Source organism: Grammomys surdaster, unplaced genomic scaffold, assembly GCF_004785775.1.
Source record: "Grammomys surdaster isolate TR1022 unplaced genomic scaffold, NIH_TR_1.0 131, whole genome shotgun sequence".
Taxonomy (NCBI): domain Eukaryota; kingdom Metazoa; phylum Chordata; class Mammalia; order Rodentia; family Muridae; genus Grammomys; species Grammomys surdaster.
The window spans coordinates 3,318,128-3,335,731 of NW_021604589.1; positions in this window are offsets into that span (position 1 = coordinate 3,318,128).

The following is a 17,604-nucleotide window of genomic DNA, read 5'->3' on the forward strand; positions in this document are numbered from 1 at the left end:
TGAGAACTTAGGAAGGATAAGATGACAGGCAATATTCTATGCCATTAACTGTTGTTAACTGAGTGAACAGTGGATTATATTTATCAAGACTTTGCAGAATGTGGAATAAAATGTCTTTTATGTTTGCTCTTCAATCCTTTTTATTCTCTAGGAACTGCAATTATTATACCTGGTGGGTACAAGTTATTCCTCCTTTCTCTTAGAATGAAAGAAAGAAAGAAAGAAAGGAAGGAAGGAAGGAAGGAAGGAAGGAAGAAAGAAAGAAAAACAGATTTTCCATGTTTCTAGCACAAAACTTGCCCAGGATGTTTTGGCTAAAGCTGTGTTCTTGTGTTCTTTCAGTGTGACACTGAATTTATATATAGAATTACCTGAAAGTTAAGATAATAAACTAAAAACTAAACCGTGATTCTGTCTCCACTGGTCTCACACTTTGCTACTTTCTAGTCTTAACTCCTTGTCAATAAACCCTCTCTTTCAGGAATATGTCCTTACAGGAAACATTTAAGGAAGCTTTTGGTGGACAACACCATCCCTTCAATAATTTGACAGATATCTGTTGAGAGTTCTTGGAAAAACTGTCTTCCTACACATTGTTGACTTTAGGAATGATAGGAGAAGGAAAGTAAGTACACACATGTATACCATGAAAGGTATCAAAATCATTATAAGACAAGAAAGCAATGGACTAGAAAGGAAAATGCCGGAGAGGTGACTCAAAACTAAATTGGCCATGGAAGCCACTCTACATCCTTATTTGCTTAAAGAATCCTGTTTTCCCTCCAAAATCAAGTTCTTATATAACTCAGTGAAGAGCGGGATCATGTTTGCTCCAGAAAGTATGTCTTGATTAATTTGAACCCGCTAGCATGGTCTGTCACTTTTTCCAGTGATAGGTATAGAGCTAAGACAATAAGACAATCTTGACTGAGGAAAAGCTGACTGAAGATAAGTCTTCAGCCTTTCTACACTCTCAGTGCTTCTCAGTCTGTGAGTCTTGATCCCTTTGGAAGTTGTTGCATGACTTTCACAGGGACTGCAAACAGATATTTACATTACAGTTCCAAAGAGTAGAAAAATTACAGTTACGAAGTAGCAACAAAAATAATTTCATGGTTGGGGGAGTGGTCAGCACAGCAAAATGAGCTGTATTAAAGGCTTGCAGCCTTGGGACGGATGAGAGCCTCTACTTAGATGTTCTTTGAGAAGTGTTGTTTAGAGCTGTTAGAGGGGTTGCTTCTTAAAACCATGAGGTGAATGATGAAAATGAGAAAACAAAAAGATGGAAAGAAGCTGAGTCAAAGAAACCCTGGAGTCATGCTATCTTCAGACTTCTTAATGTGTGAGATACGCACTCCCCATTATTATTTAAACCAGTTGAATTAGTTTGTCTCTTGGTTGTCTTTTGAGCTACAGCCCAAAGTAGGCTCCCTAAGAAAATAAGTGAGCACAGATGTGAAAGATGGGAAGGTAAGCCAGTAGGAAGCCATCTGCCCTTGATTTGCCAGCTCCTCGTAGTGTGTTCATCTTACAGGAGACTCACCACAGCAAAGTATAGGCATATATTTTGAATAGCGGGTCCTAGGCATTAAGGCGAGGGGTTGTTTATATTTGCTGCATGGGGTAATTCCAGGGTCTGGAAGGCTTGAAACAGAGGCATTGAGTGCACTTTTAAACCCAAAAGACTCTTGAAGAAGTATAAATATGATCCCACAAACAGTGGGAGGAGACAAGGACTGAGCTTTGATTTGGTTTGCTCTACATCACTACTCTTCGCTAAAGAGAGGCATGTCTTACATAGTATTATTCAGCTCAACTTGTGATAATGCCACCATCGAGAGAAACTCACCCAAGAACTGCTTGTGAGGTTCTTGTGGCAGCTTGCAGCTTCTGCAGCCTCGCCTCAAGCTCATTGGTGAGCTTGGTGGTTTCTTCAGGATTGAACTACAGCTGCCTGATGTCTGGTTATGGAAAGGATTGGAATGTAGCTGCTGTTTCATACCTATTGTCTGTCTGCCTAGAGGACTGGTCTGCAGCTGCTGAGTCCTGTTTGGTATATGCTACAGGACTGAACGGCTGCCAAAGAAGATTGACCTCATCCCCAAAGAACTATTGCTGAACAGATCCACTTCCCCCATATACTAATCTCTTCCACTACCTCTGCTGGGTGGTGGGCTAGAGAAGTTGAACCCTTATTAAAAGTAGGTTGCAAAAAATTTGTGCCTACATCACAGCATTAGGAAGGTTGAGAACCACTGCTTTAAACTATGGAAGAGTGTCACTCACTGACTTTCTCTCTGACGTGTTCACTGGCTTTTGCTCATCTAATTGCCTTACAGCCTAGGCCCACCTGCTTAGGAATGGTGTCACCCACAGTTACCTAGGCCCGTCCATATCAATTATCAGTGGATAAATCCCTCACAGTTATGGCCACAGGCCAATCTGATCAAAGCAATTTTTTATTTGTGGTTTCATTTTGCTTAGTGACTCTAGTTTGGGTCATATTGACAATACCAAGTTAGTGATGAGTAAATTAATGAATAGAAATCTAGAATGGGCAACTAAAGTTCAATCCCCTGGGCCACATACTAATAAACTTCATATAATAAACACTAAATGTCTTTGCACTAGTTGTATTCTCTATGATATGCATCACCTAACAAAGACAGCAAATAAAGTTAATGACTAAGTACTGAACTACACTTACATAAATGTTATAGAATACTTTATTGTATTTATTGCATTTTTTGCTATCTATTATATCTTAAGCATATGTAATATCAACTGACATTCAACCATTACTTGCAAAAATATTGAATAAATTGATAATAAATTGAGGTGAAACTATAGAAAGCAAAATCCAGGATAAACGTTACTGGATGTACTTTAACAACTGTAACTTAAAATGACATATTGCAGATGCAGAAGACTCAGTAAGTATTCAGAGATGTTGCAAATTGACAAACACATATTTAATTTTGGCTGGACCTATGCTAAATTTAAGAAATGAAATGCAAATAAAGATAGACTAAAAGCCTTTTCTGGCTGGGTCATGAGTTACTTTGGCAGAAACCAAGCTCAATAGTGGGATTAGAAAAGAATTCTGTGTAAATTGAAAGACTGATCTAAAAAAATTCAACTTACATCATCTTTTTAATGTATCTCAATCACTCAGAAAACTATATACAGTGTTGTGAGGGTGACTATGTTGATCTATTACTGCCATTTGAAAATGAAATTCTCCCATATTAGAGCCACTGAAATACTTCTGAAGCACTCAAGCATGCTTCATTCTTTAGTCCTTCCTGTTTAGCTTCTTAGTTTTAAATTTAAAACTGTATAAGAAACCATATAACACATGTAGTGATTTTTATCTTGTTTACTGAAAAACTCCAGTGAATGCACTTGAGGATAAGCTAGACTGCAGATGGCATGGAATGAAGGAGGAGCACTATGCTGGCACATCTATGGATAACAGTGCAAAACATCAGTAGTCAGCTTTGACTTGACAATTGTCCAAAACATCAGTAGTCAGCTTTGACTGGTCACACGCCATTTTTGCGTATATGTGTGCCTTGCCATATTCACAAATTTCCTTCTGGTGAACTTTGTGCCTAAAAATCAAGGAATTCTCCTAAACTTTATCTCAGATCAGTCAACTCCACATCTCGTTCCTTCCTATCATCTCCAAGATGGGGGCAGATGCACCCAACTCCTTTCAGTATCCAGCTTCCAGTATCAGCCAGTAACACCCTACCCATCTTTCTTTTCACCTCCCATCTCTTCCCTTCCCCATCTCCTCTTCTTTCCTCTCCTTTCCTAAGATTACCTTCTCAATCAAAACCAAACAATTTGAACTCAACCCCTAGTGTCAGGAGCTACTCCTATAGGAGCCCAGCTTGATATCTGCTCACTTCTGTTTCTTTATCCATTGTGAGTATCCACACATTCTGATTTGAATTCTGTCCCATCACATCACAGAAGGCTTCCATGCCAATGAACTCCAGACATTTTAGTCCTCCATCTCTCTGCATCACAACATAAATGAACTGCATGTACCTTCACATAATGTGTTCATGCTACCTTGACACAATCTACCACTGGTTGTCCTTTCACCTCCCTGTCTGCTTCAACCTAATCTCCTTTACAGGATCATCTGTTGCCATCTGATTGTTCAGTGTTGTAACTCTTTTGACATATTTTTTAAAGCCTCTTCTTACTCTGTCTTTTCACTCTAATTTTAATCACATCTCTTACCATTTATAAGGAAATAACTCAGTCATTTGTGTGTTCAAACTAAATGTTTACTTTGCACTCCAGATTTGTTTCTTCAATGATCTGCTCTATGTCTCTTTGATAGCATTTATTTGCTCTTTTCAATAGAACGTCTTTCTGTTTAGATGAATGCCGAAAATGTGAGATTCTCTTGACTCTGTCTCTGATATTAGTTGGCGTTCGGTTGGTTGGTTGGTTGGTTTTGTTTGGTTTTGGTATCTTATAAAGGCATCTCAGACACATCAAGACCCGAGAAAAGCAGGGAGATAGGGAGGGAGGGAGCGAGGGAGGGAGGGAGGAAGGGAGAACTCTTGGTCAGGTTTGCAAGTCAAGTGCTTTAACCACTGAGCCATTTCCCTGGCCTGAGAAAATATAGTTTTTCTCTAATACTCTGTGCTATCCTATTGGCGTCTGTTACGAGAATGTCAACAGTACCCATCCAGGTTTCATATGCTAAAATGTACCTTAGTAATTATTATCTTTCTTTAAAATACTTTACTCACATGTTTAAGCCATCCCTTGTTATATATTTGATGTTGCTATGGAAATATTTTTAACCTATTGAATTCAGTCTCTTCATCCCCTGAACATCTACAGATACCACTCAAGTTGCTTGGTCTATGATCTGCTTTCAAAGTAGTATGGTTGCTTCCATCCTTATCCCCTCCTCAGATTTAAAACACTTTAATGGCACCCCACTATTCATCAAATAGACACAAAATACTTTATCTGCCTTATGACATCCTGATTATCTGCTCCCTGCAGATAATCCTTACTCTCTAGCCTCACTTGTCACAGACATCCCCTCACTCCCATCCCCTAGTCAGATTATAGTGATCTTACTTTTTCTATATATATTCCTGGACATGTAATCTTTGCATATACTCTCATTGTCTCTTCTTCCATTCTTTCTCCTCTTCTTCCTTCTTCCTTTGCCTTTCTCCTTCTTTTTGGGGGGGGTGTGATTGTATATTTGTTTGTTTTTTGAGATCAGATCTCACTCAACTGAGGCTGGCCCAAACCTTACTATGTAGTCTACATAGGCTTTCTTCATTCTTACAACAATCCTCCTGTCCCAGCCTTCCAAGCACTGAAATTAAAACTATGAGCCAGTTCTCTTTCCCCTTCTTAAAACATTCCTTCTCCTTCCATTTGTTACATATTCATTAATTTTGAAAACATTGACTAAACTTTTACTTCCTTAGTGAAGCTTCATTTACTTTTGTGACTAGGCCAAATCCTAATATAAGTCTGCATCACCCTACATACCTCTCTTGGATTACAAGTATTATAATGGAGTCATAACATTTTGCTCAGTGAATGAATAGCTGCATGCCATTAGTGAATGAAGAAAAACTACGTTCTAAAAGACAGAAAAGTCTCTTGCTGCAGGTTCTATTGCCTTCCCATCCTGCATTGAAACCTCTACCCTCAGTACATCAGAATTGGAGCGTAATTGTATAATTATTTCCTGTAAAAAGGTAACCAAGTTAATGTGGTTTTATTGTGTCATAAGTTGATGTGACTGGTATTCTTTCTTTAAATTTATTTATTGTATGTGTATTTTTATTTTACCTGCATGGATATATGTGTTTCATGTGCATGCCTGGTACCTATAGAAGTTAGAAGACAGCACTGGATCCCTTGGAACTGGAGTTACAGTTAATGTGTCACCATGTGGGTATTAGGAGCCAAACTTGAGTCCTCAGCAAGACCAAACAGCAAGTATTCTTAATCACTGAACCACCTCTTCAGGCCTCATGATGTGTCAGTCTTAAAGGAAGAGTATATTAAGGCAGAGACTGAAGAAGAGATGGTGATGATACACAGACACAGTAGTCAGCTGGAAGCCAAGAAAACAAAGAATAAAGCAATGCTACCAACATTTTTGTTCTTGGATCTGCAGCATCCAGAACTGTGAGGAAACCAGCATCTGTTATTTTCACCACTCAATTTGCTGTACTTGGCTAAGGAAGCTCCGGAAAACTAATACATTTCCATTACTTCAATGGGTCAGTGTGTAGTATGTTGGAATTTACCCAGCACTATCTTATTCTTCAAGAACTGCCCTCACCTACTCTGCCAAATACAGTTTCTGACTCTGCCAGGATGTTCCCATCTGCTCTAAATGAAGCAGCATTCATCACTGTCCTGTATGTTCACTGTGAAAGCCAATCTTTATAAACTGCAGGATGAAGTGACCTTGGTGCTCTTCGTAGTACCCTCGCTACATGGGTAGCAATCAATAGTCATAGGAAAGACAAAGTCACTTTGGAAACATAAGACAACAGTTTAAGGAGGCTGCTTTCAGGTTATTCATGACACTTTTGTTGTTGGAGAAGTGCACAATCTTTCTCTCTTTTTAAAGGAACACACAGCAGTATTTCCTACAAGTTTTGTAACCAAGAATTTTAATGTTACTGTCCATTCTTTTTATTTTGCTTAATGCAGCTGTGACAATGGGCAGTCTCATAGTGAAAATGATAGGATTCTTTACATGAGAGATGACATTGGTTGGTAGCAGAAAATTATAGTGTTTTCTATTAATCTTCAGAGAATGTTTTAGAGCATGTAGCTTCTTAGTTCATTAATATTTTATATGATAATATTAATAGTAGGACAAGCATTCCACTTGAATAGTTTGCATCATTTTTGTAAGTGGTGCCATAAGTGGGTAATAGCCTAGCCCCAACGCTAGCTGTGTTTTCAAATATGATTAATATTTCTCTGTCTTTTTTAATGCTCCATTAACTAGTGCAAAGTAAGTGGTCCTACTGCCAAAAGCCCTTTCCATTAAATGGAAAATGCATTTATTCACTTTGCAAGTTAATTAAAGCCATATGGAATTCAGGACAGAAGATTGTGGCTTACACATTTTTGTTGTGAAGAGATTTGGAAACTATAGAGCCATTTGTGCCCAACAGGACTCCCATATGCTTTTTATATCTGAAAATAGAAGTGTTTAAACTTTTCCCTCAACTATGACAATTTTCATATGCTTGATTACAGCAAAATTCCTAAGTATATTTGATTCATTGCAATTACTGGTACCAAATGTTGAAACCTTTGGAAAGATGTGTAGTTTTTGGTCAATTTCCCCTTCCTTTCTTAAAGTCCTGTTTGAGTATAAAAATAGAGGGTTAGCTACATGGGTAGCTGAGATAATGCTTAGCTGTATCTCTAGTCTAAAAGAAAGTAGATACTTGCTCGTTTCAAAAACAATATTGACCAAGACACTATGCTTAGTTTGAAAAGTCAAAGAAATAGAAACCTAGTATCATTTACTGTATGGAAATCTATGTGGCCTCAAGGTACAGTGTATCTGTGGAGATCAGAGGACAACTTTCTAGAGTGCTTTCTTGCTTCCCACTATGCTGTTACAGGATCTCTCATCATTTCTGATACTCAGTATACTCCAATCTAGCTAGCCCATAAACTCCTAGGTGATTCCTGTCTACACCTCCCATCTCATTATAGATGACCAGGGATAACAGATGTGGGTCACTACATTTGGGTTTTATATGGGTTCCTGGAATCAAACTCAGGTTGTCAGACTTGTAAGTGTTCTTAAATAGTGAACCATCTCCCTGATCCTCCTAATATTAAGTCTCTACTCACCAGAAAGGCACACAGAAGTACAGGAGAGAGAGAGGCTCATACATAAGAGAAATCTTTTTTCCTGAATTTACATTAAGAAGAGATTCTGGTGTATTAAATGATTTTAAACTTGGAAGACTTTTATCATTCTCATATCTTTCCTTGCCCCTAAGAATAATTATTTATTAAACATCTACTATAGGCCAAGCACATACATACACAGTAACTACGTTGAACTCATACATTATGAGCATGATGAGATAGCTATTCCATGCTCTGTGTGAGACCAGATCAAGAGACATGTTTGAAGGTAATTACTTGTAATCTGTTGATAAAGACACCAATCTTTATCTCCCATGAAAAAATATAAGATTCCTATTGTCTCCTTTCCAAAACCTAGGCTATCAGTTCTCAAATTTGACTGCTCATCAAGATGATTTGTATAAACACAGATCCCTGGGCTTCAGCTCCAGAGTTTCCAAGTTACTAAGCCTGAGGTAGAACCCAGGAGTTTATAACAGGTTCTCAAGAAAGTACTCTGTTGATCTGACAATTAGAATCCTGGTTCAGGACATAGACAGCACTTTCAAGATAGGCTCTCTCAACTCTTCCATGATAAAAACATCTCTCAACCTCCACCACCCAAAACGTCCAATGCACCAGGAATTTGATCACTGTTGATCATTTGATAATATTGTATCTCCATCAGTAATGGGCAATTTATTTTACCTGCATTATGTGTTAAACTCTGTGATAGGATTCTGCGTACAATAATAGTAGTTAACAAACACTGAGTCCTTATCTGTGCAATAAGCATTAGTCATAGTAATTAAAAAAAATTCTCACTGGGCCCTCACTACAACTCATTTTATTAGCCAGAAAACTGAAGCATGTAGAAACCAATAGTTTGTTCAGGGATATGTGGCATATAGGCAGTAAATAATGAAGACAAAATATAAAATGAAAAAGTGAGTTCTTGACTCTTAAGACACAGTACTTCTCAAAGTGAACCTGTCTATATCTTTTATATCTATTTGTTTGTTAATTATCTATCTTTCTAGCTATCTATCTATTATATATCTATCATCTTCTTGTCTGTCATTCATCTAAATTTAATTTAGCATTCACAAGAACCTTAAGAAGTAAACATTGTTAGTCTCATAGTGACATGAAAGAAATGAAGCTTTGATGCATTAGAGGGATGGGTGGGACCATAGACTTGCTGAGTGCTGAGTACCCACTTCTGGCACATAGAGGGTAATATTTGCCTTGGCAAGTGGGGATAGCCATTTTTGTACCAATTTATATGGTACATACATGATCTCCTAGCAAAAACCATTTCGTAAATTGTTAGAAATGAAGATAGAAGATGAATTTGGAGCCATCAGGATTCTCATTGCCTGGTAATGTAGAGGTGTTAAAAGATTAGACATACTTATCAGAGTGATAGTTGACTTTTCAGTTTAACTTCTTCAAATACCAACATGTTGCAGTAGAAGTTGGGATTAAGGTATTGGATTCTAAACACAAAGACTACTCTGTAAAAGAATGACTGGACTTTCATATATGTCTATTACTATGCAATAGTTGTGACTGCCTGGATTATAACTTAAAGGTAAATCCATCACCTCTCGATGCTCCTTCCTTTACAGTTGAGGTATTTATTTTCTTAACTGCTAAAACAGTAAATGACATATAGCTGAGTTCCCTCCCAGAAGTTGTTCTTAACTGAAAAGAACCACCTCATCCAAGCCTGTGCTTCTTTGGAGAGAAGAGAAAATCCCTCTATCAATTTAAAAGGTGGTCAGAGGCATAAATATACACTTAGTCATGATTCAAGCTATTTCTGGGGCCTACGCTATACTACGCTACTTCTATACCCTACGCTAGAACAATGTCTGAAATCTTGGGTTTATGCTCGACAGCAGCATTAGCAACAACACAATAGAAACAACAAGATCTCCAGAAGATCATAGGAGCTCCAGAGGTTCTGGGGTTAGCAACTAACTATCTTGGTTTGCCTTGGTTTGAGGGGTTTCTCAAGACCTGGGAGGATAAGTACAAAAATCTGGGAAAATTTCTATTAAAGAGGAAGTTGTCAGTTATCCTAAGGTTTCCCTTTTGTGATTGCTTGTTACTCAGCTTTTTGTCTACCAAGGCTGCTTCCCCGTTTTCCTCAGAGGTTTTGATGCTGAGATCATGTCCTAACCTAATACATTTCCTGCAAGTCAATTCCCTTCTCAGGACTCCTTTGCATTCTTTTCCTAAATCTTTACAGAATTCCACAAACACCTGTGAAAGACAGGTTTGACCAGAAAATGCTAGAGTTAGCATTTTCCTTTAACTTTCCTCTTTCCTTCAGAGGCTTAATGACCCATAGAAAGGCTCTACACACATGGTGCCAAAAGTTATGGTGATAATGAAGCAGACTGGAACAGCAGTCAGCCCACTGAATATAGCTAACAGCTCCAGGAGTTTCAATCCATTTGTCAGACAGACACCCATCATGTCTGAAATAGGCCGGAATAAAGCCAACTTGGGCCCATAATGAACATTTTAATTTTAATTTATGGAAAAACATATTCAAGTTGAAGGACATTGTAAAATCCCCAGTTATTGTTCTTTAATTCTTCCCTCCTATTTCTCCCACACTCTTCCCTTCTCTCAATCATTCTATCTGTCTTTCCTCCTTCCTTTCTCACCTGCTTGGGTGTTCCCTTGCTCTCTCTGTTTTCTCAAGGCTTATGCCTTTCCTGGAGCTTTTAAATAATCAAAATGTGTTTGCCAAGCTCTGGCTCCCTTAAGTCAGATGCAACATTATTGAATTCTGAATTTTGTATAGCATGGGCTATCATCAAGGTGGAGATCCTTACTGCAAAATAATTAGCTTTGGGGATGGAAAGCACAACAGAAGCATGATAATTAAATTGGCTCCCCGGTTTTATTTTATTGAGAACACTAAGCTACATTGATCTTCTTTCAAACCAGATGCTGATTCATACAATCGCTTGCATGTCTTTCCTGAAGTGCTAATAGTCAAAGAATAAAGCGGAGACTTCTACCTCAGTGCATCAGCGCTTCGGAAAACCTCAACATTTCTGACTCAAAAACATGTCTGCCTTGGGGTTCTGAATTCCTCCAAGTAGGACGACTGAAGTGGGAGATGATAGTTCTTTAAATATGCAACTACTTTTCTAACACAGAAGGGGGAAATCTAAGAAGAGAATACGATTATTTAAGTGTCAGTTTCACAAGATGACAAAGCCTTTGAGATCTGTTTTATGACAATACATAAATAGGTTGAATGAACTCTATTCAACTCTACACTTAAAGTAATTAAGTGGGTACATTTTATATTATGTGGTTTCCAGTTACAAATAGGACATTACAAATTATAAACAACAGATATTTACTGCTTAGAGATCTGGATGCTTGTGTGTCTATGGCTAGAGTATCAGAAGGTTTGGTGTTTGGTAAAGGCATACCCGCTGCTCCAAAGATAGCTGCCCAAGCTTAGCTTTTATATGTGATAGAAGGCATATATAATTTCAAGGGGGGTCCTTTCTTCTAAAATTCCCCCACCTCTGCACATTAAAGATGCTAATTACACTCTTTGTTTGCTCCCACAGCCCAACTTGGATCTTAGCTATGCTGTCTTAATTGTTCATTTCCATTTTATTTGCTTACATTTCCTTGTCTGTAGCCAATACTGGCCTTAACTGTGATTGGCATATGGCTGACTAGAAAGTTATTTTATTTTTCCTACTCTATGGGATAGATTGTCGATTTTTAATTTCCCACTTTTTGAAACCTGATGGAAATAAGTTGATTCTGACAGTTAATTTGGTTTGAGAAAGGATGGTTTTATTATTGAGCACTCATCCATTTTAGAACACACTGTTATGATTTTCTCTGTTATGAAAGTATGAAAGTTATAAAAACAATTTCTATAATGTGATTTTACTTATTTCTCTCAAGAGAGAAAACTGTAGAGTTCTATAATAGCATCTATAATGGGAAATCTGTCTTTTAAAAAAAAATAAAAGCCTTGCTGTCACTTGTGTTAGGCAACTGTTCTACCCCGAATTACAATGACAGCCTTATTTCTTATAATTGATTACACATTAGATTTATGACATGGTTTTTGATGTTGTTGTTTTGTTTTTAAAGCAAGGTTTTATGTAGTACACACTGTCCTCAAACTTACTGTGTAGTCAAAAATGACAACAAACTTCTGGTCCTCTTGCATCTACTGCCATAGTACTGTGATTATGTTTGGTTTATTCAGTGCCAAAGATATGATCCAGGGCACTGCATATTCAAGGAAAGAACTCTGTCAACTGATCTCCTTCTCAAGCTCCAAATTTACATCTTAAAGAAAAAGTATTTTTTGCCCAGGACTTCTTTTAGCTGATTTTGACAGTAAAGCTGTTTGTTCCTTAGAGATTTAGAGTTAAGAGTTTCTATGCCCAGTACTTGCACAACTACACATGGCTGGAGAGGCCATGGAAAGTGAAAGAAAACTTTCTATTGCCACATTTCTAAACCGGTATAATTTCAAAATTCATTTTAATACTTACCTTTATGTGTAAAGATAAGTGTAGTTCTGATCCTTCATCAAAGAAGTTTTGTCTTTCATTAATTAAAATTTTTCATGCTATGTATTTTGATTACATTTTTCTGTCCCCCAACTTTTCCCAGATCCTCCTAACCTCCTTAACCCACCCAAACTTTATATTCATATATGTCTCTTCTCTCTCTTTCTCTCTTTCTCTCTCTCTCTCTCTCTGTGTATGTGTATGTATATGTGTGTGTGTGTGTGTCTGTGCCTGTGTGTGCCTGTTTGTCTGTCTCTAAGAGGTTTCTTTTTGCAGCAGAGACCATTCCAGAAGCCACATCTGGTTGACAGAGAGCAATTGATCATAGTATATCCAGCTCCAAGTGATATATCTAAAACACAACCCCAACAGCTAAGATTTGAGGAACATCCTGGAAGAAGGGACAGAAAAACTGAAAAAGCCAGAAGACCAGAAGGTCTGATGTGAGCCTGTGCCTCATAGAAAACACAGCTACACTCATGATTCCTCAGCAATATGTCTGTCTAAATAAAACCTGAACAATGACAAAGGAAGTTGGTATGCTGTACTGGCCCATTCTGCTGCTCTGGTTCGCGGGTCAGGGTCTAGCAAGAGAGAGAGAGGGGGGAATGGAGGGGCAAGAGAAGTGAAGAATGGAGACAAGATAGAGGGTCTGATCAAGTCTCTCTCTATTGAAAGGAAATCCTGGGTATTTATACCCTTTACCACGTGCCTTGCCCTCGTGGACAAACAGGGGAACACAGCTGAACGTACTTTGTCACGTGTCTTGCAGAGTGGACAAGCACAGCTGAAGGCAGTACATCATGTGCCTTGTAGCGTGGATATCACGTGTGCCTAGCAGCACAGATACCACGTGGACCTTGCAGCTGGGGGCAGTAAACAACAAAACAAGATATGTGAGAAAAACAAGATGTTTATCAGAGTGCGCTCAGCTGTCGTGGGCTGTTGAAAACAAGTCTCTTGTCAGGGTATATGGCTCGAGATGGCTGCAAAGATGATAGCCGCTTTCTGCTAGAAGTCGGCTCCCAACAGTATGCTAGCTTGGATGGAGGAAATATCACAGAGGTTCACCCTTAGATGAAGAATGACAGAAAACAGATGACTGCTCGGGGAGGTAAAAATTAGTTTTCTCCAGGGATGAGACTCCTAATTGATTAAACAGTACCAAGTACTCAGCCCTAAATACATAAAAACATATGTACACTAACAACATTAAATGAACTCATCAGGTTGTATTTAGATATATTTTATGTGTGTATAGTGTAACAGTAATATTTATGGAAATACAAAAAAGAGAATAGGAAGTTGAAGATGGATCTGGAAGGAGTTATGGAAAGGAGTGGGGTAGAGGGAGAATATGATCAAAATACTTGGTATGAAATTCTCAAAGGACTAATGAAATACTCCATTAATTTGTTTAGAAAGAATTTCTATGAATGCAGAAGGAATAGGATTTGGTTTCTTATTATTTTTATCAGTTTTATTTCTCTATATAGTTATGAGACATGTATAATGCACATATTTATTTATAAGTTTATAAAAAGCTACACCATCATACAACTCTGACCTTTCCTCTCTTCCAGAGAAAATTGCTTTCTCTTTTTGTAACTGATTTATTTATTTTTATTTAACTACCTCATATCTCCAAATAGCACATTTCACTCACTAATGTTATTTCTTTATGTTTGGTTTCAGGAATTAGAGACTGACTTCTGATTGTAGAAAATGAGCAGTTAATGTACTTTCCCTCTCTCAACACTCATATTTTACTTTCATTTAGACCAATACTGTTTATCTTATTATGGCTGTGTGACTGTTATTCATGAGTTAGCTTTGTAGTAAAATATGATTACTTTTCCTTTTATATGCTTCTATTCTTTGTTCTAGATGATTGTCTTCTTTTTTCCACAGGATGCTAGCTTTCTTTCCCTGTATCCCACATTATATTAAGTACACACTTTTGTCAATTGCTTGACTTTCTTCTCTGGAGACCCAGTCATAGCAGTTGCTTGCTGTAGGGTTATGTGGGGTCCCACGTCTGCTCCGCCACGGGCTCGACCACTATGGGAGTCAGGAAGCTGGAGTTTTGACTGCACTTACCCTAGGCCAGTGCCAGGCAGGCATGGGGCTGTGGGGAAGCCGAGGGACACTGCTCTGGGTGTGGGGGAGCACAGTCTGAGGCACTAGAGCAGCCGGAGCTGGCTCAGGGGTCCCGGGGCCTGCAGGGATGCCAGGGCCGTCTGGTTCTCAGGCTCTTGGGCGCCAGGGTTCCTCTGGGAGCTGCGGAAGAGCTGAGAATGTAGTGGGGGCCCACGGGCTGGATCTGGCCAGGGGCCGAGGGGAAAAAGTGGGAAGCAGTTCTGGCTGGGTCCCGGGGGAAAGAGAGTCCTTGATTTGGTCTGTGGGTGACTGGTTTGGCTTGGTGGGGGCTGGGAGCACTGAGAAGGCATCTGCAGGAGGTTAGATGTGACTCTTTAGGTGAAGGCCTGCTCCATTGCTCCCCATGGCTGATCCGATGAAAAGAGGCAGTCCATGGTTTTAAGGCTTTTATTGTCATGGTGGAAAGTGGATGAATAAATCCATACCCTATTTTCTCAGGGCAGGGAAAAAACTACTTTTTTGCAGGGAGGAGTGTCTGGGTAGGGAAGCTTAAAATGGAGATCTATCTTAAGGCTACCTGACCACAGGTCATGTCCTCTACCTGTAGAGAGAGTTGGGGCATTGGCCTTACATGAGTGGTGGCCACAAATCTATGGAGGGCTGTGGCCTCATGCCAGGAACCTAGTGTTTGGTAACCAGGCAAAATATCTGCTGTCCCTTTAGGGTCACTGGGGTTTCCAACCTTAGCTAAACCAGGAACCAGGCTGCCTTTCACAGTCCTACAGGTCTTCAGTCTTTACTTTCCTCTTAGAAACATCTACTATGATTTGTTTTGATGGTTTATTTTGTTCTGTGGGGCTGGGGACAGGACTTGGGACATCATTAATACTAGACAAGTCCCCTCCCACTGCCCCAGTCTTCTCTCCCAGTGTCTTCAGACTGATACTGCTCTACTCTGGATAAGTTGCTTCCATGCTTGCTGCACTGCTGCCACAGAGAAAAATAGCTTCCCCTTGCTCCAGTGCTAGTGCTCCTGGGTGTTATACTGACACATTCCTTCACTAGTAAAGCATAGCCCACAGTTGCTTCCTCATGGAGTAAGTTATGTAATGCTTTCCCACTGCACAGACCTGGTTAGGTGTGTAATCAGGGTAGAAATTATGTTAAAACATTGTTTCACTCTCTTGTAACTTCTGATACTGGTATTAAGATGCTCTACTCACTCAAATTCCTGATTAGTAGTATGTGGTCTTAACCACCACCCCCTTGTCTGGAATGGGAAATAGTTTTCTCAATCATCCAAGAAACAAACTGATTCTCTATACCTAGGACAGTCCCTACGTTTTGTTTAGGGAATGCATTTTTTATGCATAATATAGATATCTATAATACATAGGTACTTATGGACATAAAACATCAAAGTAGAAGTGGATAATGTGGAGATAAGATAATTTACTCTTTCTGAAAAGAGTTATTAGAATCTTTCAACACATGTGTTGGGGTTTGGTTTTTATTCTGCTAAGTGCTTCTTGAGGAATTAACAACTTTTCTGTGTCTACACTGTCCTCTTTTATGATGTTAATGACATATTTTTATGTTTTCTTTAATTTGCACCCCCTCTTTCCTTTTCCCTAAGATTTTGTTATTGCACTCAATATTGTATTTCAAGATTTTCCTGTGCCTGGTAATGCTTGATGTCTTCTTGATTGTTTGAGAATATAGGGTTAAATATCTATTTGGAGGATTGAACATATCATATCAACACCCATTCCCCTGACTGAGTTAAGTTTTCTGTGATATCTTAACACATGGTGAGTTTTCAAGAGATGAATAGACAAAGTAGGACCATAGCTCCATGGTGTATACCTTGCATACTATCATGAGGTCCTAAGCTTCACCAAGTACTGCAGACAGACAGAACGTAGATAGGATCACTTGAAACCACTAGTCTGATCTATTACATCCTTTAATTTCATCACAACATCAGTTTGTGTACCTGAGATTTTTACTTTTTTTAATTTTAAAATCATCTTTCATTCTATTTGTAGGACTTCCAGCTGAAAGGTATTTTACTGTGTCAGAGACAAGATATGACATATTTTACAAACTTTCTCTGCCCGCCTGAAAATAATAGTGACGTCTGTGCTGCCTACAAGTACAGCCCATCAACAGCTAGTCATCATTTGACTGCAGCATCCTTCTAATGGTCCATATAACCTATGAGTGCCTACATGGCATCCAGTATCCAACCATAAGAATATGTGATGTGGGAACAGGACACAGAAATAATGTGTGCAAGTAATGGGGATGCTGGAGTCACATTTTCTCTAAGGGCCATTGCTTTTCCCTCAGATATCTCATTCAGTTCTGGGCTACTTTGATGGCAGGAAATAGTGCCAGAGATGGTCTGCAATTTCTTACTTTTCAGTAGAACTGAATTTTCTCCTGATGGAGCATGCATTAATGCCCCACTCCCTCAGAGTTCCCCTGCACTTACTTTGTTTGTGATAACAACAAGAACGAACATAATATCCTTGTTTCCCATAATATCTTTTACATAAGCAATTTAAAAATCATATTTGTTACACAATTTCCAGTTTCTCCTTTATTAGGTGGGAAATGTCTTCTGTACTTGAGAGGTATATCTATTATCCAGCAGTTTCTGGTTGGTTCCCACTGGAAAAAAAATAATGATGATTATACTTTTTTTTTTCTTGAGCCATAGCCAAATGTAAAATACTCTAGCTCTCTATTACCTCTAAAGATGGTTTTCTCTCAAAATTAGGTTGACTTGGAAAGCCAGCTTCTCATGCTGCAGAATCCAGCGGGAGGGAGGTTAATGTATTTTCTATATTCAAAAATGAAGGCTGTAAGAATAATGTCTAATTTGACCAGGTAACACTTATGCCTGTCAAAACTACTTTTTCTGAAATTTGTATAATCAGTGTTCTTTATTTTTTTAAGACATTGAAAATGGTGTTTACCACATTTATTAGTCATTTCCATGACACATGAGCCTCTAGGTTTACTTACA